Here is a 14,142-nt window from a genome sequence, read left to right on the forward strand (position 1 = left end):
CATTTCAAATATATTGGAAACTGTTTATAGTGATCATGGTTACAGTGATCAACTGCTTATATGGATCAAAAAACTTGGGGCAGAAATATATAGATATACAGTTTAGTAATACAATTTAGTAATTTAATTTGTGCAGTACTGTAAATTGAAAAGCATTTGAAACAGCTGTTCTGTACTTTGAAAGAGTCAATAAAATTCAGTAAATTGTGATGCTGTCTGTTTTATTCCCCTATATTTATGTAATAAATATACAAATGTCAATTAGATGGTAATCTGCCTGAGACATAAAGAAGGAAAAAATTGGTTACAAATATAATCCGCTTATAGTCATCAATTTTATTTACAGATGTGATAACTATAAACGGTTTGTTTTGTTTACAATAGATGCAAACTATTTTCTATTTTTTTAGGGACAATGTACATCATGTTACTTTAATACTATGTGTTTTTATATGTATTTATTAATCATTGCACTATGTCCATTCACCTCCAGTGATTGTAAACTAGACAGCTGAGCTGTTGAACGTGAAGTGCACACACAAACACTGAAAATATTACAAAAATTGAAAGACATTACAGCCAGAAAACTGCATATAAAGCTAACTTTACCGCGGTTAAGGTTTAAACTCGAACCTGCTGTATAGATATGCATGTACCCACATATATCATCAAATGAGAATACCAGGGAGGTGTACCCAAAAGTGGTTTGGGGTTTAAACCTTATCTATGATATTGTGGTAAAGTTAACTTTACATAAAATTTTCTGGCTGTAATATCTTTCAACAAAACCAAGCAAGACCAGATTTCAGTGTTTGTGTGTTCACTTTGCATTAAGTAGCCCAGCTGTTCTCTTTACAGTTACTGGCCATCAATTGACTGTAAATATTTAGAAAGATGTACGAAGGTACAAATTATTAAATGGACAAAGTACAGTGATTATTAGTAACGCAATCGCAAAAGGGTTATGAGGAAACGCAAGTTATTTCAAAATATATTTTCCCACCCTGACCTCTTAGGGGCTCCGCACAAATGACGTTATACCGGCTGTTTATAAAGTACTGAAAAGAATGATACTGTGTTGCAATTTTTTCACAGGTTTTCAAATCCATTACAACGAATTTTGTAACATTTGATATTCGTTCGAACTTGATTTTTGAAAAAAAAAAAAAGTGACATCCCTAGTCAGGTGTTTTGTGTTTCAATAGATTTTTACTGTTTCTATGAATGCATATTACTGATCACATGTCATTTGTAGTGTTTTGTGTGGTGATTCTATCTGGAGACTGTGTGTTATATTTGTGTGACCATCCCGCACCTGCAGATTTAATGATGAGTGTGTGCGAAGCTTAATGTCAGCTTGTTAAAATTGCCAGTCTAATTACAGACGGCAAGTGTTGTTGAATCCTGGCTTTAATTAACCAGGGCCTGAAAGGGGAAATTGTGCCATCTGACATTTGTGCACACTAACCCACTCTCTCTTACACACACACACACACACACACACTTTGACAGTCACATCAACTGCCTGCTATGGCCTCATGCAAAACACAGAGAGAGACCGACAGACTGAGGCAGCAGGAGGAAATGGGAGGAAAATAAAAAGTCAGAGTCTGGGAATGAGAACGTGTAGAGGGATAGTGTATAGTGAGGGTGTAGATGGTGCACAGTAAGGGTGCAGAGGGATGGTGTACAGTGAGGGTGTAGATGGATGGTGTACAGTGAGAATGTAGATGGACATTGTAGATGGTGTACAGTGAGGGTGTAGAGGGGTGGTGTACAATGAGGGTGTAGAGGGATGGTGTAGATGGTGTACAGTGAGGGTGTAGAGGGATGGTGTACAGTGAGGGTGTAGAGGGATGGTGTACAGTGAGGGTGTAGAGGGATGGTGTAGATGGTGTACAGTAAAGGTACAGAGGGATGGTGTACAGTGAGGGTGTAGAGAGATGGTGTACAGTAAAGGTACAGAGGGATGGTGTACAGTGAGGGTGTAGAGGGACGGTGTAGACGGTGTACAGTGAGGGTGTAGAGGGACGGTGTAGACGGTGTACAGTGAGGGTGTAGAGGGACGGTGTAGACGGTGTACAGTGGGAGGGAGGGTGCCTTTTTGATTCAAAGTTGACACATAGATAACGAAACATTTAAAGGCCAGATTATTTTGGCTCATGAACAGCCACAGGAAGCAGAATCTCGGAGATGAGGAATGTGACCCAGTGTAGCCTGCTGCTGTCTCTCTCCCTCCCTCACCTCCAGGCTGCTTTCCGAGTGGCAGGAGGTGAGCAGCAGAGCAGCCAATTCCCCAAGACGCACAGACCTGTGCTGAGTGCATGTGTGCGTGTGGTCGGGCTCGCAGGTGGGCGGAGTCAGACCCAACACGCGGGTGTTAATCACAAATGGCATCACGCGCTGGTGCCGGACTGAGTAACGGCTCGCGCCTGCTGATAAACGGGGGCAGCGTTTCATTTGGACTCCTCTCCTTTCATCGATGTTCTGGTAATCCCCGCTACTGTGAAGCAGGCTTTGTTCTCATGGTGTGTAATGTGCGTCTCAGCAGCTCTATGACTCACGGAAACCGATTAATCACATTAAGCCAAACAGGCTTTATTACCACTCTTAAGCGCGTACTTTCTTTCATTTCTGTTTGATTTTGCCACCCATTCATCTTTCTTAGTGATGTGCACCCGTTACCGTGGTGACATTCATATGTGTGGGTGTCAGCGTGTGTGTCCTGTGCAGCTAGAATAACATTAAGGTCAAAGTACTGTAGCTTCCATTCACACAAGGGCACTGTCCTTTACGTAAACACGTATTCTTCATATTAGAGCAAAATTCAGACACATAGAAACACTAACTGTAGAAAGTCGGGCGTCCTCCTGACTGTCTCTCTCAGTAAACATACAAAATCTGCTGCTGTATTTGTGGAATTAACATAAATGCTGCTCTCATTCAAAAATGTAAACAAATTCAATATCCGGATAATTAATTCACCTGCTTCTTCATTACCGTTTTATTTGTAGTAAATTTTGTCTCTTTAATGCAATTTATCCCTAATGCTTAAAGCACTTTTCCACACCTAGTGGTGGTCAGTGCCGTGTTGGAGATTTTACACACCTCTAAGTTATCACTGCTCCTGCCAGCAGAATAAGGGTCTTACTTAAGGGCGCAATAGCAATGTGACTATTGTGCTGAGCACAGGAGTCAAACCAGCGACCTTCCGCTCACCAGCACAGAGGCCTAACCTACTGAGCTGCACAGCGCCCCCTGTTTGTCTGTTTTAACATCCACTTCTTGGGTCTTCTTGGCCAAACACCCAGTAAACATCCTGTTATCTAAATCTATGCAAGCAGAACATCGTAAGCTGGATAAACACTGAGGATTAAACAGCCCACTGAGTACGTAAATAAGGGCTAATATGGGCCTCCATCAGCGCTAATGCCGCTAAATCGGCAGCGACGCAGGTAACTCTACCACGCCGAGCAGTGTGGGTCTGTGGGCAGGGTGACTTAACATCATAGAAGGACAGCACAAACACTGTATGTATGTGTGTCTCTGTATGTTTGTGTGTGTCTAGCTGTCTGTGTGTTTCTGTGTGTGTGTCTGTGTGTAGCTGTTTGTGTGTGACTGTGTATAGCTGTGTATGTGTAATTGTGTCTGTGTGGAGCTGTTTCTGTATGCCTGTGTGTGTGTGGCTCTGTCTGTGTGTATATACTTAAATGCCTTCCCTTGTGAGGGCACATCGTTGTAAATTTCAAATGAAGACTCAACTAGAAGATCAAGGAGCTTTCAGACCAAGTCAGGGATACGGTCTGTGAAAAACGCACATCAGTAAGGAAATTGAAAAATATGGAATGCTCTGAATATCCTGAGAGTGCAGTCTAGCCTGGAAGACAGATCATAGCCTCCAGAAGCTGTTAACCGTCCGAACTAGGCAGGCAAATGGTGGAACTGGAGAGAACAAAGTGTGATGGTAAAGACGACAGCGATAATGTTCAGCTATTTAGGCGGGAGACAACTTACAACTGGAAATGCATCCAGAAGTTTCCACAGAACATGATAGTAGGTCAAGATGCTGCAAAAAAGGCTGTTACAAGGAGGAAGCAAGCCCACCTGAGGAGAATGGTGCATACAAACAGTTTTGTATAATGTTGTGATTTTATATTTACATTATTTGCTGTAGGGTACTGTGTGTATATTACAGTATTGTACTTAATGTCTTGCTTCTCCCCTTTAACTATGGAGATACACCCAAATTGACGTGCATCCGGTGGTACTGGTCCCAAACGTGAATGACGGAGCATTAACTGCAGGTGTCTGCGGGCCTCATGCTAGGTCCTTCTCTATCCTTCACCGGCCAGTAGTAAAGTTGCCGAACAATACCTGTGTTTCTTATTTTTTCCTTATTGCATCCAGCGAAACATCCACCTCTTCTTAGTGAAGTTTAGCTTTTTCCCCCCTCTGCTGGTATTTTTCCTTAAGTTTATTTATTAATCAAAAAATTGTTACAAAATAACAATACCACTGCAAAATATACTGCAAGTAGGAATAAGGATGTAAGAGCATATGTGTCTTCCTGGTCTCCATTTGCAAAATGTGCAGTTTGATATGTGTTATGCAGAAGTTATACGGCCATATATGGTTAACTGAGGGAATGTCTTTATTTTAATTAGTCTTGCCATGCACAAGCAGTCACATTAAGAATGCGTGAGATTTATCAGCGTTCACTTTGTTGGGGTGTTTGTACCAGGAATGATAAATACCAATGTGCTTGTGTGTGACTCGTACGCACAATTTTTGGAACTGTTCTACACATACTTTGATAAATGAGACCTGCTGGAGTCCACAGTTGCGTGGGAATTAGGCTGCTGCTGCATGTCCCGACTTGGATCTCCAGGGGTGAGATGAAAACTGCTGTCCATGACCAGTCTCCACTAAAGTACAGAGGACTGGGGCAGATAACCTCAGAAGCCAGCATGGGCGCTGTCAGAAGCATTCAGACAATATTCCAGTTTTATCTTTTTTTATCTTGGACATTTTAGCTTTCATATTTTTAACAATGTTCTCATGTTTGTTTTTGTAGGTGACACTTTTGTCATTTTAAATTGGTACAAGCAGCAGTACATGGACACATGCTCACAAAGTCAAAGGAGAAGAAGATAAAACCACTGGATCAGAGGGTAGAAGATAAAACCTGTGGATCAGAGAGTTGGAGCTGAAGCCAAAAGATCAAAAGGAGGCAAAGGAAGTGGACCATGCTGGTGGACAAGTGCAGGAAATATGACACCACTGGATAATAGAGCAGCAGATAAAGCCTGTGGATCAGAGAAGAGGAGATGAAGCCTGTGGTTCAGGGTGGAGAAGGTGAAGCCTGTGGATCAGGGTGGAGGAGATGAAGCCTGTGGATCAGGGATGATGAGATGCAGTCTGTGGATCAGAGAGGAGGACATGAAACCTGTGGATCAGGGTGGAGGAGATGCAGTCTGTGGATCAGAGAGAAGGACATGAAACCTGTGGATCAGGGTGGAGGACATGAAGCCTGTGGATCAGGGAGGAGGAGATGCAGTCTGTGGATCAGTGAAGAGGACATGAAGCCTGTGGATCAGGGAGGAGAAGGTGAAGCCTGTGGGTCAGAAAGGAGGACATGAAGCCTGTGGATCAGGGAGGAGGAGATGCAGTCTGGATCAGTGAAGAGGACATGAAGCCTGTGGATCAGGGAGAAGAAAGTGAAGCCTGTGGGTCAGAGAGGAGGACATGAAGCCTGTGGATCAGGGTGGAGGAGATGAAGCCTGTGGGACTTTTCTCTGGATGAGTGTATATGTTTATGAAGGCCATGGGAGGAAAGTGCACTGGGGAGACCATTCACTGGATTACTGTATATGTTTATGAAGGCCATGGGAGGAAAGTGTACTGGGGAGACCATTCACTGGATTACTGTATATGTTTATGAAGGCCATGGGAGGAAAGTGCACTGGGGAGACCATTCACTGGATTACTGTATATGTTTATGAAGGCCATGGGAGGAAAGTGCACTGGGGAGACCATTCACTGGATTACTGCATATGTTTATGAAGGCCATGGGAGGAATGTGCACTGGGGAGACCATTCACTGGATTATTGTATATGTTTATGAAGGCCATGGGAGGAATGTGCACTGGGGAGGCCTTTCACTGGATTACTGTATATGTTTATGAAGGCCATGGGAGGAAAGTGCACTGGGGAGACCATTCACTGGATTACTGTATATGTTTATGAAGGCCATGGAAGGAATGTGCACTGGGGAGGCCTTTCACTGGATTACTGTATATTTTTATGAAGGCCATGGGAGGAATGTGCACTGGGGAGGCCTTTCACTGGCTTTGCATATGGCCCCCATCTGTCTCTGCACTGCTGTGTCTAGATCAGTAAATCTCTCACCCTGCTCAATACCATGATGAGCTCAGTAAAAACTGAACAAATAAACCGTAAATCGTTTAGTGAGTCTCCAGGCCTTGGCTTGGTCACTGGCAGGAAGTGGTGGGGAGGCTTCTCTCTGGCTTTTTCTGTATATGTAGCCTCCCTCCACCATCCATTTCATCCAGTACCCCACCTTTCCCTGGAATACAGCCCTACTCCTGTACTGTACTCCCTGGAGTTCATAAATCACACTCTGTTTGCAGAGAAGGACCCACATGCAGTGCGTCATTCTGCAGCACAGGTAGCGGTCAGACGGTGTTGAGTCAGTGGAGAAACAGCAGTGACAAAGCAGGGAAGGAGCGGCGAGGCAGTATTAAGGCAGTGATGAAAGTGGTGAGTCACTGGTGAGGCAAGGATGAGACTGCGATGAGGCACTGGGGAAGCAGGGATGAGACTGTAGGGAAGCAGTAGCGAGGCAGGGGTGAGACTATAGTGAAGCAGCGGCAAGGCAGGAATAAGGATGCTGCGAGGCAACAGCAATATGGGGATGAGACGGCTGAGAGGCAGTGGTGAGGCAGGGATGACACTGCAACGAGACAGCAAGGTGGCAGGCATGGGACTGCTGCGAGGCAGGGGTGAGACTAGGGAGGCAGTGGAAAAACAGGGATGAGACTGCAGTGAGTCAGCAAGGAGGCAGGGATTAAACTTCAGTGGGGAGGCAGTTCCAATGGCAAGGATGAGACTGTGGCGACGCAGCAGTGAGGCAGGGATGAGACTGCAGCGATGTAGAAAGCTAACGCTCATCTTTGAATGTAATGAGATTTTGATTGATCTCTTTCCTACTGGAGACTGCAGTGTAAGTGCGGGCTACAGCTGCCTGCTGCCTCCCAGAATGCACTGCTCAGTGCTAGTGAACATTCAGGGGATAATGAAGGGACTGCAGAAAGCTGCTGTATATAGTACTGCAGCCACATTCCTCGTGTTTTGGGGTTCAGATCTCAGTCCCTGCTGTGTGCGTGTGGAGTTGGCACGAGGTATACACAGGTATTATTATTATTATTTAATTTGATCTTTCTTCCCCAGCTGCCAGGGGAGTAGCTAGAACTTATGAGCCCCCTGAGTAAATATTACCTACGGCCCCCTGACCCCATAACATTATTTTATAATTTTTCCTTTAAAGTTCTCCCTCCCCCTTCCCCCCTTTGGGTCTGATAGGGTGTCCATGTCCCTACTGTGCTAAGTCTTGAAGGAGCTGTCCCCAGTTCCCTCCAGCCCTCTCTCTCAGTATTGGAAACAGAATCTCTTCAGCCAAATTATAGTTCAGTGCTCCTTTAAGTAGAAAGCGCTACACAGATTAAGATACGAATCCTAATTCTAAACCTGGCAAACAAATTTGTCAACTTGTCATTTTTTAAAATACCGCACATATGTCATTGGATGCTTTGGAGAGCTATTTGTTGTGTTGTCAGTTATTTGAATAACAAAGTAGTGTTACTGTAATGTGATTTCATCACAGAGAAACACACATTAACTTTTATTATTTAAAGGCTAGAACTCTATTTCTTTAGTGACATGCTACATGTACAATGTTATCCTAAAATAGTATGCTACGTGTACATTGTGATGTGCTAATGATTGCATGCTACAGGCACACTGATGTGCTAATGATGGAATGTTACATGCTAATGATGGTGTACTATATGTACGGTGTAATGCTACAAATAGCATGCTACATGTACATTGTGATGTGCTAATGATCGCATGCTACAGGCACAGTGTACCTGGGAACACAAACTTCAGATTCGGTGCAGAAGCTTGGTCGAGTCGCGATATGGTCGAGGTCCAAGTTGAATTTCCTCATAAGAAATTATGTAAATGAACTGAATCCGTTCCAGACCTCCAAATGATGGCCGATTTACACATATCTATCTAACTAATGATAAAAAACATTAACAATCAATATAAAACTAATATACATATGAAAACCATACATACAAAAGCAATAAACATGAAATAAATGACAATCCCATAGTCCAAAGAGAGAGCAGACACACGTGCAGCACATTCAAATCTGGCTGTAATTTCTTTTTTAAGTTTTGCAGTTACTCTCACTACTTTTCTCTTTGGTTTGCTGCTATCACTGCTCACTTTCTTGGGGGCCATGAGTACTGCATCATTAAATGTTCTGTAGATGAAGCACAAAAGATTCACACCTAACACAGGAACACAGCTTTCGTACGTCAAGCTAGATTTTTCTCAAATCGCCCGTTTGAGGTCCAAATTGATAGAGTTGAACGCATCTTGACCCGTACAAGTTTTAGAAAGAACGGTCGAGTTCTAAGATTTCGGTTGAGGTACAAGTTCAAAAAAATTCAACAGACCTGTTAGATGTCCTAGTTGGTCTAGTTAAGAGGCATTACACTTCCAAGGTTCTACTGTACATTGTGATGTGCTAATTGTGGTTTGTTTCGTGCACGCTGTGATGGCATGTTACGTGCACGCTGTGATGGCATGTTACGTGCACGCTGTGATGGCATGTTACGTGCACGCTGTGATGGCATGTTACGTGCACGCTGTGATGGCATGTTACGTGCACGCTGTGATGGCATGTTTTGTGCACGCTGTAATGGCATGTTTTGTGCATGCTGTAATGGCATGTTTTGTGCATGCTGTAATGGCATGTTATGTGCACGCTGTGATGGCATGTTATGTGCACGCTGTGATGGCATGTTTTGTGCATGCTGTAATGGCATGTTACGTGCACGCTGTGATGGCATGTTTTGTGCATGCTGTAATGGCATGTTACGTGCACGCTGTGATGTGCTACTGATGATGTGCTGCGTGTAGGGAGATGGTAACATCATGGATTCCTCTGCTGCCTTTTCTGTCAAGATGAAATACCTGTAATTCAGCAGAGCATCATTCGAGATGCATGAATGTGGGCATTACACTAGGGCGTGTACTTTTTATGGTCACCATTGCTCTTTTTTAGCGGTGCTTATTGCAGCAGATTGATTAGTGAGTCTGTCACTTCCAGGTGCTGCTGTGCATCGTGAGATGTTACTTAACTTATTTCAGGTGATTCTGAACTCAAAGGGCCATCTGTTGGTCACAGTTTTTGTAAAACCAGAGAGTTGATTGAAAGACCAATTAGGTGGAAGGAACTCAGTTAAAGCTGTAATCAGTCCTTTGCCAGGTGTGGGTAATTCCCAAAGCATTAAGCTTGTTTTCAAATTCAGGACAATTGCTTTAGTGAGTCATGTCGAATAACCCGATTTTATTGTATATATAGGCTGCTTGCAATGGCTGCAGGGAAACTTATTAAGTTATTGCAACAAATGCTACAACATGGTGGTTTATATTTCCTATAGGTGTGAGAACTGGCTGGCATTTGAGCAAAGCCAGCAGACACCTATGAAGGACAGTGGGTGAGCTAGCTGGCCTCGTGTCGGAATCAGGGCTCAGGATTATAAAGCAGAAGTATCTCCTTAAAAGGGCATGCCTTCCCCTTAAGATGGGGAAGGCATATCAGACCGCTCAGTGAGGGGAGGGAGACCGGAGATCGGTGGGCACCTTGCAACTGTTTTACACACCACCTTCACTCCAAAAGATACGCATCAACATCCATGATGACCCCTAAGCTGGCAGACATGCTAAGCCGCTGGTTTCTCAACATATTCAGCCATCATTTAGATGGAGGACGCTGCTCCTGCAGATCCAGGGAAAGCCGCTGATGGTTCTTCTGTCCTCGTGGTTCCATGTGTGGGGCTGCTGGTCACCTGGGACTTAACAGGTTCCTCAGGTGTGTATCTGAAAGGGCAGAGATCCTCTTTGAGACGGGGCTCTGCACCCCCTGTGGGTTCCAGCTTGTTTCTACTCCTGCCATGGACCGTGACAAATATACCATGCCACAGATGTCCCCTGAGCTTGGTGAGGGAAAGAGGTGAGCGTGTGGCTGGAACAGAACTGTAATAGATGGCAGCGGGCTGGATGTGCTGCAGCATGAGGGCGCGTCTGTCCAGTGCCATCATCATCTCAGACAGGCTGCTGTTATTTCTGCACCTTCCCTGCTTTCACTCAGGTTTAGTAATGGAGGGTAGAAAAACAAAATGAAAGATTTTCAGGGAAGATGGGAACGGAAAGGAGAAAAGGCAAGCGTCTGTCAGGATATCGTATGAAATGTGCTGCAACGCAGGCTGTTAAAATACTGTTGGAACAGGTCAGGCTCCTGAAACAGGGCGATGTGGAGCAGGTTCAGACACACAGATACAGACAGACACGCACACACACACTGACAGAACATACACACGCACAGATACACAGACACGCACACACACACACTGACAGAACATACACACGCACAGATACACAGACACACACACACACAGAAGAACCCGCAAGCCGCAATACATCAACATTAAATGGACTTGGAAAGCCAGGTGGCCGAGATGTTCGTAAGGATGCTGTTTCCCTCCAGGCCCTAAGGGGGCAGTGTTGGAGGGAGATGGCCCCATCTGAGATGTCTTCTGGTTTGCAGCCCCATCTTCCTAGCATGCACTTCTGGGCAGTGAGATAGTTACTGTTAGCTTAGCTTACCCACCCACCTCCATCAGCCACAGCCACCTACTTGTCCAGATAACCCTCTGCAGAGGGCCCGGTTAGCGAGGGGAGATTAGCTAGACTCTGGTATGGGCCCACAGCACAGCAATGTCTTAAAAGCAACCTCTTGAGATCTTAAAAGTAGCATAAGCCTTCCTGTCACACAGAGCATGGACCTCTATGTCAGTTCTGAGTGAACGTAAAACAGTCCATATTGTTCCCTGGATAAGAGACCCCCCCAGTGGTGATGTGGCCTGGGGAAATGGCCTCACAGTGATGTATCAGATCACTATTAACATCTAGAGGAGGGCAGAACAGTAACCAGCATTGGAGTCCCTGGTACATACACACCCACAGATCGGGCCGCACCAGGCACGCGAAGCGATAAATGGTTTGGCGATTGGTTAAACGCTGGAATCAGACGGAATCAGCGAAGGTGTCCGGTCATCTGCTGAATGAGACAAAGTGATTCTGTAATGAATTAGCCGGATATTACCAGGCATGATGTGATTATATAAGCTGGGCTGTGTTACAGGCCATTTCATCAGCCTGTCTACCTCAGCTTGGTATGCACACTCTCTGGGCAAGCCGCAGCCTCAAGAGCGGACCGGAATCAGCTCATTGCAAGGGAGAGTGTCTGTACCTGCTCCCTTTCATGGTTTTCCTTTGCAGTCTGGGTTAGTGGTGGAACGATGCGGGGCAGCTTGGGTGCTGCTCATATGCGGTTCTGCTGGGCTGGGCAGTGCTCTGACTCGTGACTGCTGCTCACCTTGTTCTGCTGGCATACGGAACCCCACAACGGCGAGCCTTTCTGGCCGACAAAGTGCTTGCTGTGATTCACCATGGCGGTGGTAATGCGATTCTGCAGGCTAAAATTATTCTGGAGCACAGTGGCCAGGAAAATAAAATAAAGCGTGTAATTGAGTTGTCATCAGGCTGCTCTTATCTACAAACTGCGGTGTGCTGGCCGCTCCTGGCGGGAGAGCGTGTGATGCTGGGGTCAGGGCGGCGGGGGTGGCGGCTCGCCTGATCGGCATTTGTGGAAATGGGGCTGTTTTAGCAAACCTGGGAGATAAGATGGGAGAGCACCTCTGCTCGCTGAAAGAGGCATGATTTAATGAAGGTGCACATTCACAGGATCTGGCTCAGCTTTTGACACAGCGGTCCAAAGTGTGTCTCTGATTTTTCAAATTGAACGTGGTACAATCTCCTCCTCCGGTGGCCACCCTGACTTCCCTCTGAGACAGGTTCTGTATGGTCTGTCATGCTGTGTTCCAAAGCCAAAAGCACAGTTGTAAAACAGGCACACTCAGTTCATGCATGCGCTTTGACTCATGCTGTTTCACATGGTGCCTTCTGCTTTGACTCCTGGCTTATGCTGTGGCTTGTGCTTTGACTCATGCTGTGGTTCATGTTGTCAATTGCTCTTTGACTCGTGCTATGACTTGCGGTTTGACTTGTGCTTTGGTTTGCTCTTTGACTCGTGCTGTGACTTGCACTTTGACTCATGTTGTGAGTTGTTTTGTGACTTGCTTTGAATAATACTGTGGCTTATACTGTGACTCGGGTGTTGACTCGCCTGCCATCTCCTCTGGCCACCAGCAAAAGATGCTCCAGCCCCCCATTCCTGACCCTATACCCGACATCCAGCCAGGCCCTGGTTCATCTGTGTTTTCGGGTGGGACAGCTTGCCATGTTGCCTGCATGGCCCTCATGGAAATGGTCCCCAAGCCATGCAGATGTTTCTTGGCATTGGTGGGTGGGGTTGAAGGACTCCCCCCTGTAGTGTGGCCAGCCAGACCTGAGAGGCAGGTTGGACTGTAACTGAATGCAAAAATCGTCCAAAAATTTTAGTCATGAACATTCATACAATGAGTGAGGCATTCAAATAGTGTACAAAACATTTATTAAATTTATTAAACATTCATTATAAGCTAAAACACCTAAATAATACATGTACGAATCTATGATGATTTCGTTTATTACTTTTGTTAAATATTTAAAACCAGTTAAATATTGAAAACAATATAAATGTGAAAATGCAGTCTCTTTGAGGAAATGACCGACTTACCTTATGCTTTAATGTCAGCTTTCAGGGGTTTTCCTTCCTATAATGATCATGTACTTGATGTGTGTCCATTTGTTTCCCTTTGAACCTAAACTTCGAAGCTCTGAATTAGCTTGTCAATGGACACTGTACAAATGAACTGGAAGATTAAATTAGCCACTTAACTATGGCTCTTACTTAACCACTCAGCCAAAGGTGTCACCTTGCAAGTCCTGATGGTACCTTTAACATCTGGGACAAGAAGACTGTTTCATCTCAGTTCTTACCTAGTAACCTTTGTGTTTTAGTGTACCTGGTTCTGGGTTCCTGTGCTGTGTACCTTGTGTTTTAGTGTATCTGTGGCTCTGGGTTCCTGTGCTGTGTACCTTGTGTTTTAGTGTATCTGTGGCTCTGGGTTCCTGTGCTGTGTACCTTGTGTTTTAGTGTATCTGTGGCTCTGGGTTCCTGTGCTGTGTACCTTGTGTTTTAGTGTATCTGTGGCTCTGGGTTCCTGTGCTGTGTACCTTGTGTTTTAGTGTATCTGGTTCTCGGTCCCTGTGCTGTGTACCTTGTGTTTTAGTGTATCTGTGGTTCTGGCTACCTGTGCTGTATACTTCATTTTAATGTGCATGTGTTTTATTTATATATATATATATATATATATATATATATATATATATATATATATATATATATATATATATATATATATATATATATATATATATATATATATATATATATATATTGTGTTTGTCTCTGTATGCCTGTGCTTGGAGTAGGTCTTGCTCTTTTATCTGCTCTGTGTTCCATGTCCATTCTGAGAGATGTGGGGCATCTGTATAGACCAGTAGGATACGATAAACAGATGGAATGTGGAACGTACTGTAGGAGCCAGCATACCTTTCTGAAGCTGCTTAGTTGCTTAGCAATCCTCACTGCCCACCTCGCTGACCCCCTCAGCAGAATAAGGCAGACGCTAAGCCTGACCTCGATATGATAAGCTCCAAGCATTTCCTGTGATAAGCATTGGTCATCGATTCCTCCTCTGCTGTCTCCCAGCTCAGCAGACGGAACCTGTCCACATGGTGTGACAAAGCTTGTCTCAC

Source organism: Brienomyrus brachyistius, chromosome 20, assembly GCF_023856365.1.
Source record: "Brienomyrus brachyistius isolate T26 chromosome 20, BBRACH_0.4, whole genome shotgun sequence".
Taxonomy (NCBI): Eukaryota; Metazoa; Chordata; class Actinopteri; order Osteoglossiformes; family Mormyridae; genus Brienomyrus; species Brienomyrus brachyistius.